At 37.6% G+C, this 12,016-nt stretch overlaps 1 protein-coding gene across 2 annotated transcripts in view; it reads right to left on the bottom strand.

Annotated features, from left to right (window-relative positions):
* Nucleotides 1–10,196, bottom strand: part of LOC107094114 (growth factor receptor-bound protein 10-like) — a 79,345-nt gene extending 69,149 nt beyond the window's left edge. The window contains exon 1 of one of the 2 annotated variants that reach the window (XM_015389534.1): nucleotides 9,986–10,196. The gene's annotated coding sequence lies outside the window, so the exon portion shown is untranslated. The remainder of the gene's footprint in view (nucleotides 1–9,985) is intronic. The other variant, XM_015389533.1, reaches the window with a different exon arrangement.
* Nucleotides 10,197–12,016: the final 1,820 nt, after the last annotated feature.

The following is a 12,016-nucleotide window of genomic DNA, read 5'->3' on the forward strand; positions in this document are numbered from 1 at the left end:
ATCTCGTAATTGTACGTCTTTATTCACATATTGTTTCGACTTTATTCACATAATTTTATGACTATTCTTGTTACGACTTTATTCTCGTACTTTTATGACTATTCTCGTTACAATTTGAATCTCGTAATTGTACGTCTTTATTCACATATTGTTTCGACTTTATTCACATAATTTTATGACTATTCTTGTTACAACTTTATTCTTGTACTTTTATGACTATTCTCGTTACAACTTGAATCTTGTTGTTGTGACTTTATCTCGTAATTTTATGAGTATTCTTGCTACGACTTGATTCTCGTAATTTTATGACTTTAGTCTCGTAATATTAAGATATTACTGTCAAAATAGAAAAAATTTATCTTTAGCCTGGCCCTAAAACTCTGTCGTAAGGAGCAAAGAGCTTTTTTATGATTAAAAAAATAAAATTCAACGTCTTTACCAGAGCCAATTACACAAGGCTTTGAGGAGAATAAATGAAATTTCACCAATAGGTGGGGCTGTAGAGCAGTGTCTGTGGGCCAGAACCAGATGCGTGACAAGCAATCCGCTCCACTCAACTCCAGCTGCAGCCCTGCCCTAAGAAGGGAGGTTCTCACGCTGATGGCAAGAAAACCTCCTGCTAGCGGCTCTTGCTAACTGGGAAGGGCTACGCCAGCTACTTATGTAGAGGCACATCCACGCATCTCGGGGCTATTTACTGATTTCGTTCGTTGGGTATAAATAGTGAATGACAGATTAATGGGTCTAAAATCCTTAGATCCTGTACCTATATCTTGGGAACCCTCAAGAGCTTTGAACCTAATGACTGTTATTTTTGTATCCATCATCGTTATCTTTCACTTACGTCAAAATCAACTCTTTCACCCTCAGGAATCTTTGGAGGAGCAAGTTGGGGCACAAGCGGCCTTTGAAAGAAAACACATTCTTTAGACAAAGAAAGCAATAAAAACAGGAAGACAGATGTAACATGAGTTTAGGTTGTCACGACATACTTAGGCTTGGGGCGCTCTTCTTCTGTAGAGAAAAACAACAAAAAAAAGAGCTCACTTCATGATAGTTTTAAAAGGTGAAAAATTTTTATAAGATCGTTAAGCAGGAAACTTGTTTTAAAAATAAAAAAAGCTAATGGTGCTCTGCTGGTATTTTTCCCTAATCCACAGCCTCTATTTTAGACTCATGTTGATGTAAATCAGACTCTTTAGGCTAGTCCAGATGTCACAGAGACAGTTCTTTACTTATGTCTAACCCATAATGTTGAAAAATTATGTCGGACAACATGCGTACATATTTCTTTTCTAAGGTATGTAACTTTGTAATGAAAAATAAATAAGTAACCCATAGAAATTTGAAATAATTATGGCCCCCATCTAAGTTGATTGATTGATTGATTGATACAGCATGCACTGCGTCCATATATATATGTCATAGCTGAAGTCTGCTATTTAACAGAATTATTATACAGGGTTATTGCAAAAGGTATTAAATAGATTTTATATATATATATAGTTATTGCACTTGGTATCAAATATAAAACAGGTTCTTGCGCAGGGTATTAAAATAGTGATTGCACATTAATTATTGCACAAGTTTTTGCAGTTATAGTGCCGCATTACAAAGTTTGATGGCAGCAGGCATGAATGACCTTCTGTAGCGCTCCTTTTTACAGAGGGGTTATATGTATTTCACTAATGGAGCTGATCATCTGATCAGTCTGGTGCAGTCGGGTGCAGAGGATGAGAGGAGTTGTCCATGATGTATGTAAGCTTGGACAGCAACCTCCACTCAGCCACTTCCTCCAGATGGGGCAGCCTTGGACAGAAACGGCATTTCTCACCAGTTTTTTCAGTCTCTTTCTGTCCAGCTCGAGCTCAAGCTTGTACAGGTCGGTCATCAGGAAGTTTGGATAGCACCTCTGTCTTAATACCAGTAAGACCAAGGAAATGGTAATCGACTTAAGGGGAAGCCCCTGAACTAAATGAACGAAATGAAAGTTTGTTAAAATCTGGTCCACGTGTTAAGTCGTGTTACCTGGGACACCCTTATCCGCAACAGTTGCATTCACGCATCTGTGCAAACCTGGACTTAATCTTTAATCTCTGCAGAGATGTCATCATTCAGCAACATTAGTTTCCAGCATGAACACCCTTTTTAAAGTTCTTTGTATTTCTGCTTCTGTCTCCTTGAACCCCAGTCGGCCTTGGCCAACGGCGGCTCACACTGAGCCTGGTTCTGCTCAGGTTTCTTCATGTTAAAAGGGTCATGTTTTTCCCCTCCACTTTCGCTACAAGCATGCTTAGTGTGAGGGATTGCACAATGAGTCAATGAGCTGGTTGTTATGGGTGGCTCTGGAGCTATGGAACATGACTGCAGCTCTGCCTTTTCACAAATTCTGAAAAAGCCCCATAAATACTACATAATATATTGTTTCATTTTTTCTAATTGGACCTAGTCAAATGTGAGGCATTGCATCGATTTGTGAGATGACGGGACAGAAGTAAAAAATGCACGCTACCCCACAATAATTGAAAATTCTTGTCACCAAAAACATTCCACAAAACAAAAGAAATCCCATCTGACATGTTGGCAGCATAATGATTTGGGAACTATTAGCATCACCAGGAAAAGGGAACTCTCTGAATTAATTAAAAACAGCCTGAATTGAAAAAAATAAATAAATAAATAAATAATGATATATATATATATATATATATATATATATATATATATATATATATATATTTTTTTTTTTTTTTTTTTATTGAGGAAAAACGTGGTTCCGATAAAAAAAAGAAATTGGATTATAGTATTTACATATCGATCATTTGGACTTAAAATTAGTCAACTAGGTCTGTGTTAAAAAGATAAATTGTGATTAGAGTCTGGTATTTATTCTAAGGATTGATTTATATAACCAAAGATACATTCTAAAAATATGCATTTTCCACTGTCCTTACAGTTGTCTACTATAATTACTTTTATTAATTTGCAGTTGAACGCTGACATAATTGTAGTATCAATACGTTGTAATTCAAGAAAAAGCTAGGAAAAAGATTTCAATACCACCAATCGAATTTGACATTGGGCCGCATTGGATTGAAAAGAAAACAATTCTAAAACTTGAAAAATCTAATTGAATTGAATAAAATGATGAAATTTAAATCTATACCCAGCCAAAATGTAAACAATGTTAATAAAAATGTCCAGCAACTCTAAGTGGAAATATGTGTCGTAAGCTTGCCTTATTCAGAATAACCAGAATGTAAATTAGAGATGCGCCAGATATGATTTTTGGAGCCCAGCTCCAATCACCGATCACCAAAATCAGTATCTACTTTACTGCAAATCACTGATCACTGCATCAAATCCATAATTTTTTCTACTGCTGTCTCAATTACATTGACATTGTATTATTAGTTATGAAAATTNAGGCAGAATAGCACCACTCTGGGAGAAAAAGCTTTTGGAAATGTGAACAGTATTTAATTGGATGAGGATGTCCTTCAGCAGCCAGGGAGAACCACAACTTATGCAACAACACAGATGAATGGAAGAGGCTTGGAAGCAGCAGCACCCATAAGGTTGGCTGCTCTGTTGGTCCGTCTGGGTCCTGGACAAAAATTTGTCACTGCAAGATGCCATAATCCCCACGCATTCCCCACTGTAAAAATAAATTAAAAAATAAAGCCATAACTGCAACTGCAGGTGCCATGCCTTCATTACTGACACACACAAAAAAAATGTAAACCCAGATAAACCGACCTTGGGTTAAATAAAACATGCCTCTTATCTAAATGTCAAGTTAGAAGAAAATGGAGTAAGGATACTTATTTCTGTTTCCAAACTCCAACATGCAAAAATACATGTATTTAAATTGTTTTTAAAAACTTAACATTTGCTTTTGTTCATAGCTGAACATTGTCTTTTTAATAACTGCAGTGTTTAAACTATCTGATAGGTGATTCTCACTACTGTGCTTATCGTAAGGCTTTCAGCAGAGCAGGCTGCCTGAACAGAGTATATGGACGTTGCTCTATTATTCTGGTCTGAGCCATAAATCTCTGACTGAGATAAAAGCTGCTGGATATGGTAAAAACATAACATGCAGACAATAGTCTGTGCCACAAGTAAAATATTTGCTGGTGAATGCCAAAACTTTAAACATTTTTGTTCTATTGTACTAGTCTATGTAGGTAAATCTAGATCAATAGTTGAGAAACTACAACTCAAAAAATCTCAGTTTGCCTTCATAGCCAGCTGGTTATGTTCATCTCAACATTTAAACTGAAGCATCCTCTGCTGTTATTGTATAGCAGAGTAGTTAGCATGACCACAGAGCTCCACCAAGGACCATCACACAGCTGTAGGGAAAAGCTGTGAGTCACGCTGTGTGGTGTTACGACCGGGTTCAAGAAACAACTCATCATTCATGCAAAAATGGAGCTTTGTGTATAGGTGTCGCAGAACTGGACACATCCATTGAGGACAGTGTGATAAGTGTTACCAGTCCATAAATGTCACCATGTCAAACAGATTGTCAACAACTCTTGGAAAGAAATTATTGTCACTATTGGAGGACATGAAGAGCCATTGGAAATATTGGAAACATTTGGGTATTCTATAAATACAGTGGGAAGGTTGATTGATTGTTGTCAACTGCTCCATAGATTCAGTCAGACTATTGGGTAAAATGAGGTAAAGCTGCACAAAGTATAAAATGCTGCAAAAGCTGTGTCAGCAACATTATGCGTATGAAGCATAAACAAGCCCCCAGTCTGCCTTGTGAACAGGCAAACATCATGGAGTCATTTTTGCACTAGCCTTTAACATTACATTCATATGGCTACTGCTCAGTTTCACTTTTTAGAGGATACCCTTTATTAAAAGCTCCCCTTTACTCAGATTATAGCAAACAACAAGATTATTCACCATACCGATGCAGATGACACGCAGCTTTACATCATAATTTAACACAATGGTGATTAAACCATCAGAGCATTGGCTAGATGCATAGAACAGATCAATGTGTGGATGTGCCATACTTTTCTCAAATTGAACAAAAGCAAAACTGAAGTAATGATATTTGTAGCAAAGGAGGACAGATCCAGAGTTAGCTCACAGCTTCAGCTACTACAGCTAGAAACTACTGATTATGGCCGAAATCTTGGTGTCATGATATTAAGAGTTGTCGAAGCTAAACTTTGTGCTGTGAAAACGTGAATACCATGCTATTAAGACTGACATCGCTCACCAAGGCAGGTGAACTGTGCCCCAAAAGCTTAGAGGGTAATACATTTCAATTACACCCCTGATATTGGAGAGCAAGCATAAATATCACCAAAATCAGTATCTACTTTACTGCAAATCACTGATCACTGCATCAAATCCATAATTTTTTCTACTGCTGTCTCAATTACATTGACATTGTATTATTAGTTATGAAAATTGTTAAGAAGAATGCTGACAAATGGTAAAGCGGGGAGTACTCTTAAAAAAAACATTTTAATTTAGCGCTAGAAGGACTGTTTCGTCGTCCTACTTCCAGCACAGACATCAAACAGTAGGCACCTTCCCTCCCCTATTCCTTGCTTCAACGCTCCTGTCAATCCATTAGGCTTCCCTGATCCCCCGCTGTCCTTCTTCCACCTCCGCCAGTTAACCACTAGAGGCCAGCCTCAGCTACCCGTAGCCTCTACCTGCCCTAGGACTGTGTTTCTCTGGCAGAATTAGCCAGACTTCCACTGTGCTCCTCAGCTCTCTCCGTGGCTGATCACATGAAAATTGGGCAATTTCCAAACAAGTCTAAATATGTCCACATAAATGTAGCTAATCAACAGAGTCAAAGCAGCATCATTTAACAATGTGAAATATATAAATAGTGGGTAGGTAGGAAGCTGAACAGTTGGGCAAAATTAATGGATGGAAAGGGGGTTTGGCTAAGCAGTATACATACTTACAGTATCATTTTGTCATCATGTTCTATCCACATCACATAACCTATACACACTATATACGAACCTGATGCCTGGTTCCTTAGGTATACAGTTACTCACCTAATAAAGGCAAAATTTTAAACTCTCCCTCAGCCATTCGGCTACATTTTGGAAAAGAACCAGACATCTGAGAACCTTAATCCACTGTTCTTACAAAAACAAGCATTGCATCACCTTAGGTCAAAAGTGGAAAGTGGTAAGAATCGGGTTTGTACAGGTTCGTATTTACAGGGTGCAAGAGGAGGAGGGGGTGGGGCAACCACCACAAAGTTTTCACTCTGGCAAAGATTTAATCTTTCAGAAAGAGCTTATGATTAAACATAGTTATTTAATAGTTACACCAGGATGCCAAGCACACACACACACCAGAACATACTTTGGTTGCAACACCTTATGTGATATTAACTCGTGCTAAATGAAGCCTGCTTATGCAACGGTGTCAAAAGAAAACAAATAGAAAACAAAAAACAGTTCTTAACATGCCTGGATTATTTTTACTGACATGGAAAGCGGAGCTAAGGATTCTGGCACCAAGGGTGGCATGCTTTACATTTAGACCTAGCAAGGTGCAATGAACTGTGCTTTGGTCCCCCAGCAGGATTGGGTTAATGGTGTCATGACATCAGTGAGGGAGTATTAACAGGTTATAAGCCCGGACTAACCAGTGCTGAATGACCACTGGCTGACGCAAGACTTGATGGAATGCTGCCTACAGCATGACCTGGAGCTGGTATGCCCCTAGTAGAGGCTAAGAAGAGTTTGTAAATGTTTGGTTTCCTGGGCCTTTTTACTTACTAATATACAAACTAATATACAGAGTTAGAGTCTGAAATCAAGGGTCTGAATGTCTAAAATGAAGGCAAGCTGAGTAAAGGTTGTATAAGTACTTGCAACTGGCGCACTCATCGGCATTCTGGCAGCCGACAGTCTTGGAGAGTTCATGCCCCATCATGCCTGTGCTTACTTAGCAAGGACTTGAAATAGCAGAACAGTGAAAGAAATCACAACTGTATCAGTTAGTTGCCATATGCATAGTGATATGACCGCATCACACTATTTAAAATAAAAAAAAAAAAAACAGAAAATAATCTACTGGAAAACACACCCACAACCCATTTTAGGCTATGTAGAAGAGTTAAGACGGTATAAATGTGTCAAACCAAACAAAACAGATCTCTATATATCTGACCTCTTTACTGGACATGGCATCGTTGAAATAACAGTGTGTTTAAGCTCTGCTGGCCGGTAACAAAAAACTGGAATTGACTTCTCATCAGGTCTTTAAGTAGTATATTCAAAGTAAATGTTTACCCAAACTGGAAGTTGATATTTTCAGTTCTATAAAAAACAAGTTCTGCTTCAGCATAAGAGTATTCCAAAAGGAATTTACCAATACCTATAAATAACTATTAGAAGGCAAAAACTCCATGAGCCATATGATAGTCTACTTTAGTAGTGCATGTACTTTAAGCTGTTTAGGGGGTTTATCTAGTTGAAGTTACCAGTTTTTGAACCCGGTATGCTGAAAACAGTGGACTTATGTATGTAAGAGCTAAGGGGAAAATAAGAATGCCACATCCCCGGATGTTAACAGGTTAGGTGTTATTCAAAATCTGGTAAGGACACACAGATAAACACTCTTCTGCGTTTTTTGTTTTTTTTAATTTATTTTTTTAGTTTAATGTAGTTTTGATTAAAATATTTAGATCAAACCTGTTGACTAAAAGGAATATTTGCATTTTCATTTTTTTTTTTGCAAATTCCTAGTGAGTACGCCAGTTTAGCACACCCATCTATACTTGCCAAGACAAAACATTTTGATAGATAGGCAGCTTCTGCCAAAGACACTATGCATAACAAAGAGTATATTATCAAGAACCAGCTGATTTGTTGGGATGCTAACACAGAAAGGTGGATCATGTAGTGATGACTAGGGCTGTGTCTGAATGTCCACCCTAACCACTGTAAAGAGCACTATATAGTGGTAATGCCCTTTTAAATGAAAGTCTAGTTGATGAAAAAGTAGTAGAAATTTCCCACTTTGCACCTTAAAAAGTAGTGATCATCCACAGTCACTAGATGAGCAGATATATCCCGGAATGCTTTGAGCGGCGAACTCTCCTCGCAAAGCATTATGGGATTTGCTGTCACCGTGGCCCATCGTCGTTACCCGACAGTGGCAACTAATAACAAAGATGGCGCAGGCATTGCACGGGGGAGGCGGAGTTACGTGACCAACGAGCAAAAAGGAGTGATCATTTGTCCGAACGGTCAGTTAACTGGGTTCACTATAAAGTCCACTAAATAGTCCCTGCTCTATATAGTGATTGAGGGATTTAGGGGTTTGGGCGGAAGTTTAGACACAGCCTAGGATTCATGTCTTCTGGTCTCATTTCTAACTTAACACAGTTTCTTAGTTTACCATAATATACACCAATAACTACATTAATGTTGTGATTAGATTTACCACTATGAGCTTTTGAAGCAGACCAAAAAGAAAGAACAGTAAAGGTTAAGGCATGATATTATGTACTATTTGTGGTGCTAAATACTTCACTGTTACTAAATAGTATAAAGCCATGCTTTGGTTTTTCTTACATACAATGTTATGTATGTATATATATAAAAAAAGAGAAAATATATGTATGTATGGTGTTGTATTGGTACAAGGATCACCTCAGTTATGTGTAAAATTTATCCCAAGATGTGGAAATTTAAGGTTTGCTTCTGAAAAAAATTGTACAAAATATTTTGAACAGAAAAGTTTGAATTTTTAAACAATACGTGCAATAAGTCTGCCTCGAGCTAAAAGACTGATTTTTATCTAAGTTAGTTATGCGTTATGCTTAAAGTAAATTTTAAACATACAGAAACACATACACATGCCTATACATACTTATACACACATATACATATATATATATAGTTTGAACACACGTATGGGGTTTTTTGAAGCCTCACTGGGGTCACTTAAATGAAAGGACCATTAGCTATAATGAAACTTGCAGTTATCAGATGGTGTGTCACTACAAATTAAGCACAGCACATTTTCTAAAATTTTGGATGCTTGATTTAAATTAAAAAGATTTAAAAATGACATGTTCTTTTAATATTATTGTTTGTTTCTTTGTTTCTCCTTTTGTTGCTTGATTGTGATTTTAAACATGTGCATTCACATTTAATTTTAAAACATGTGCGTTTCTGTCTTTTAACATGTTTTAAAAGACAGAAACGCAAAGGTCTTAGAATATCCCTCTTTCTAATGGGAGTGATCTATGAACTAACTTTACTGGAACCAGACTTTACTCAATACCGACCTTCTGGAACCATCCCACAAACCTCATGGGGGTCCCAGCACAAACACTGCCCTGAAGTGTCCCTGGGAAAACGCCTCTTTCAGCCCCCCTGCTCAAACCTGAAGCAAAAGCTGCTTAAACATTAAAAGAGAGATAAGGGGAGGATAGTGAAACTCCCATAGAACTGAGATGTAGAAGCAGGGAGCCTTGCAGGGTGGGGTGGGCTGGGGTGGGGGTCTGGCCGCGCGGCATGGCTCTCCACAACCCCACTGGATGGGTCACTATCTACTCAAGTATAAACAATGCAAGAATCAACTGGAATCGAAACCTTGTTTCCACAGAAACACTGGATCACAGCAGAGGCGCGTGAAAAGAGGAGTTGAAAAAGCGCACGAGATCCCCAGCAGCTTCGAGACACCGGGACAGCCTGAGGAGTCTCCAGTGGAAGATTCCCACTGACGAGGACACCACAGCTTCTCCGAGGAACCGACCTGCTTAAAAGTTCAATGACCGCTGGCTGGCTGATGTCACAGAGGAAGCGGGCAGAGCCTTTACGCAAAGTGCGCGCGTGCCTTTCCAAAACAGCATGTGTCATTCAACTTTTACTCACGTTTGTTTTCCTGCATCCATCCATCCACACAAAAACAAACAAACACCAAACATCATAATAAAAGTGTTTGTCCGGTATGGTGCGCTCACCTTAAAGATAAATCAGATCAGGACGGTTCCGATCCTCGTGGGACAAAAACGTCTGTAGGGGAGGGGGGGACACTACAGCACTGGATCAGGCCACGTTGGTCAACATTCCCAGACTGGACAGATAGACAGGAGCAGTGGTAGGAGGAGGAGGAGAAAGTAGGAGGAGGAAGGAGAGAGAGCAATAGTGGCAGAAACTCATCTCCTGCAGCCTATGGAGGAGGACACACTCACCCCAAACATACAGGAGCACAAACAACTCCGCCCACTGTTTCCCAGACTGCGCCCACATGAAATGCTTCATTAAAGAGGCGTTCAGGTCTCACAGGAAATTAGGATGGTGGCTTTTTTTTTTATATATATATATCTTTTAGGTATTTCATTGTCATTAAAATTTGAACAAAACATTTAATGAAATAATAACCAATAGCAAGTTTAGAAAGTTGCACCTTTTATTTTTTTGTTCGTATTTTTAAAAAGTGCTATAACACACATAGAAAAGTTTTCATACGTGTTGATTTGTATTAGTTGGTTTTGTCTATATTGAACCACAAATTCTGATGTTTTATTTGGTGAGTTTTCATTTAGTTGTTAATTTTAGCAATTTGTAGAAAAATAGATACATGGTTTTGGATTTCTCTTTTATACAGATAAAAATCTGAAGAGTGGCCATGTTGGTACTGGTAACTCTGGAAGAGCTGCAGTGATCAGCAGCTCAGCTGGAAGACAAGCAGTCTAAATAAGGTCAAAGTTTAATACTGATCATATATAGTTACCTTTGTATATTATTATGATGAAAGTTAAGCTTTGAACAAGTACATCATTAGAACCTGAATGACACCAAAAAAAATTATTTCAGTTTATTCACACTAGTTAAAACTAAATTTAAAAATAAAAACTTAAATCACTAAACTGGCTCCCTGGTGTTTTGATTAGGGTTCCATTTTAATGTTTTGTGAGACAATGTCACCATCTGTTGTCTATTTTTTTCCTTTTAACTATGCTTCTTGTAGAGCCCTTCTGTCATTTTTTAAAGTAGTTTATGTAGAATAGAATAGGATAGAAAATCCCTTTATTGTCCCACAATGGGGAAATTCTGTTTACAGCAGTAAAAAGATTATAGAAAAAACTGTAACACAAATATGGACCTTGGAAAAATGTATAAAATTAACATATTAGTGATAAATTGAAAGATAAATAATAAAACACTGTACTGTAAAGTGCTTTAACAATATAAATATGGTTCAATACCAGCTTGTCAAATATATTAAGAAAAATAACAATAAAAACACTCTGAGAGTAAAAGAAACAAATTTTTTATTTTTTGTTTTTGGTAAAACATAACTTTAGAGGCATCATTGCTGACACTGGCAATCACATTTTTAGTTTATAAACCTAAATATAATTGTTAAGTAGGCTTATTAACTTTTTAACTTTACATTTTAACTTTTCAATTAGCTTTTTCCCTTTTTTTAAAGTGTTAACTTTTTTTTCAACTTAATTTACAGTAGGTAATATATCATTCTAGGGCTCATCTAATTGGTCGAATGCCAAAAAAAGATGTACAGCCATGTAGCAGTGTCTTTGCTGAATGGCTGGATATAGATCTAGTGCTTCTAAACCTCACTGAGGGATGGCGGGGGGGACTTCATTTGTAAGGGGTGTGGAAGTGATCAAAAAAGGTAACTTGCCCTGTAAAGGGTTAAAGCTTGAACAACAGAGAACCTTGCCATATATTCATCTTTTGTAGTAGTTGTGAAAATGATTATTAACGACTTTGTTACAAATGATGTTAAATAGCTTTTTAGGACTGAAACAGGGAATGGAGGTGATAGGGAAATGATTGTGCTGTAGTTCAGATGTTCAAGGCTTGGAACACGCTCCAGTTTTGATGAAAGTCGTGTTCTGACAAGCACAATCTTTGATAAAAACACGTTTTGCCATGGGGTGTGTAAATTGCACAACAGGAGGTCAAAACTCATTTCACCATTTCAATCTTACAACTGTAGTCTTTGTATAACTCCAAGCCTTGAG

This window comes from Cyprinodon variegatus, unplaced genomic scaffold (assembly GCF_000732505.1).
Source record: "Cyprinodon variegatus isolate N-32 unplaced genomic scaffold, C_variegatus-1.0 Scaffold464, whole genome shotgun sequence".
NCBI classification, from domain to species: domain Eukaryota; kingdom Metazoa; phylum Chordata; class Actinopteri; order Cyprinodontiformes; family Cyprinodontidae; genus Cyprinodon; species Cyprinodon variegatus.